The following is a 2,392-nucleotide window of genomic DNA, read 5'->3' as shown; positions in this document are numbered from 1 at the left end:
GTTTGTACAACGCGTACGTCGGTGCCATCACTGGTGCCGGTACAATAATATTACAATGTGCATGTTCATAGGCGACGACATAGTTTAAAAAAAAAACGATGACACTTATCGTCTCAAAACCGTCGTCGTTGGTCTAAATAAACGCGTCCTCGAGGCGAAAATGCGCGAACGCATTACACGTCGGGTAAAAGGTCGGCCACAAATTATGCTAAAACGACTGGAAAACAGAAACTCCACATAAAAAAAAAACAAAACGAAAGTTTCATCAAAAAGCTGTATGACTGCTCATGGGGATTTGAATCCCGGCCATGCCATGTGAAGACCAGCGCCGCTGTAGCGTCGGTGATATTCGCGAGATGTTTCATCGAGTAAGAATGAAGAAGGACGACCAACGCAGCCAAATGATATTCTGGGACGACCTTCGAGGCGAACCTGCTGTTTACGTGGTTACCGTTATGACGTTTGGTGCAGCATGCTCGCCCACTAGCGCACAGTTCGTGAAAAACCGAAATGCATCACGTTTCCGGCAGGATTTCCCGCGAGCGGTGGAATGCATCGAAGAGGAACATTATGTCGATGACATGCTTGTCAACGTGGAAACGGAAGAGGAAGCTGCTGAGCAAGCTAAAACGGTTCGCTATATTCACGCGAAAGGGGGCTTCGAGATACGGAATTGGGCGTCCAATTCACGCAAAGTGGTTGATTCAATGCAGGAAGGGCCTACAACAGCGAAATCGTCAGCTTGCGCAAACAGACCCCGCAAAAGCACCCGTGGAAAAGGGGGGTCGAGAAGAAAAGCAGCATCTATAAGCTCTCGCCTATTCTGAACGACCACAGGATCCTGAGAGTGGGGGGACGTTTGACGGAATGCGTAGGCATCAACAATTTCTCACGGAACCCGATCATCCTTCCTCGGCGAGACTACGGAACCGATCTCATTATTCGGGAGCACCACGAAAGGTACAAACACGGCAACCACAACACGGTTTTGAGCGAATTAAGGATGCGGTACCACATCCCTAAACTGCTGGGGGAATATCGACGCGGTTAGGAGAGATTGTCAGTGGTGCAAAGTGAACAACGCGCGACCGGAGCCACCGCTAATGGGTAATTTACCACAACAAAGAACCGCATTTTATTAACGTGCCTTTTCCTTCACAGGGATCGATACTTCGGCCCGTTTTCTCTGCTTCACGTCGAGAGCTGTACATCTCGAGATAGCGGCGTCCCTCAACACAGCGTCATGCATACTGGCGCCTCACTTTGGCGGCTGCTGGGAGCGTTTGGTACGTTCCGTGAAGAAGGTACTGAATCAGTTCGTGTTCCCCAAGCGCCCTACGGATGAAGTAATGCTGTCAACGTTCACGGAGATCGAACTCACCCTTAATTCGAGACCACTTACCTACGTGCCCCTGAACGACGGACTGGCCGACCCTATAACACGAATAACACGCCAAAAGGACGAATTGTCTCAATAATACCTGGAAAGGACGGTCAAGTTAGGCAAGCCACGGTACAAACGAGCAGTGGAACTTACGTTAGACCCGCACACAAATTAGCAGTCTTAGATGTATCAGCTTAGTAGAAAACCGCACGGCAAGAGTCGAATACAGAATATAGCGAAAGTAACAAACAGCAAGCAAGCAAATAAACAAACAAACAAACGCACACACACACGAGGCAACTGACAGAAGATGGACGTGAAGCCACGGTTTGTACAATCGCGAAAGAAAGGTGTGTCATCACGAAGATCGGGTTATAAAGTCGGTAATTTATAAACCTTTTAGCATTGAGGTGTTTATTATCGCCTAAAGCTTCGCGTAGACGGGACATACTTTTGACAGGCGACTTTTGACAGCTCCAGCGACCTATTGTTCTCAAGTCGCCGGCTTGTAAACCCGATGTATGCGGGAAACACGCCGGCGACTTGGATGACGGATCGGGGATGTGGTGGTTAGCACTGGTAGGTTGGGGAGTTGAACTGTCGTGCGACGAACAGTCAACACATAAATTTAAAAATTCACCGTTATGATTCCGGAAATGAATATATATGTTTCTAAATGGTTAAGAATTGTAGCGCTTTTCGTCAATACTATATTTGAAGAAATTTCTCCTCACTTAATTGATATTATGGAATGATTTATAGGAAAGCTGTGATATTATCTATTTTCCTGCTAATTTACCCAACCCGCGAAATTGGTAATTATATCAACATTTTTACAAATGTTTCCGATAAACAACCGATCACAAATACAATGTTCTTATACTGTTCAATATTGTTTTTGTATATTATGATGTAAATAAAGAAATGATTTATGAAACGAATGGAAAATTGTTATTTTTTAAATTTATCGATTTTAAAGCCGCACACAGTGGAAACTACAGCATTAGC

General features: G+C 45.6%; 1 long non-coding RNA gene across 1 annotated transcript; it reads right to left on the bottom strand.

The window, feature by feature from the left end:
• Nucleotides 1–1,316: 1,316 nt before the first annotated feature.
• Nucleotides 1,317–1,580, bottom strand: LOC118516948. The gene is made up of 3 exons (XR_004908186.1): nt 1,538–1,580; nt 1,403–1,481; nt 1,317–1,335 (listed from the first exon to the last, which is right to left on the bottom strand). It is a non-coding gene; the product is annotated as an uncharacterized LOC118516948 (long non-coding RNA).
• Nucleotides 1,581–2,392: the final 812 nt, after the last annotated feature.

Source organism: Anopheles stephensi, unplaced genomic scaffold (genome assembly GCF_013141755.1).
Source record: "Anopheles stephensi strain Indian unplaced genomic scaffold, UCI_ANSTEP_V1.0 ucontig420, whole genome shotgun sequence".
NCBI classification, from domain to species: Eukaryota; Metazoa; Arthropoda; class Insecta; order Diptera; family Culicidae; genus Anopheles; species Anopheles stephensi.
Note: the sequence above shows the minus strand (reverse complement) of the source record. Positions and strands in the feature narration are given on the sequence as shown.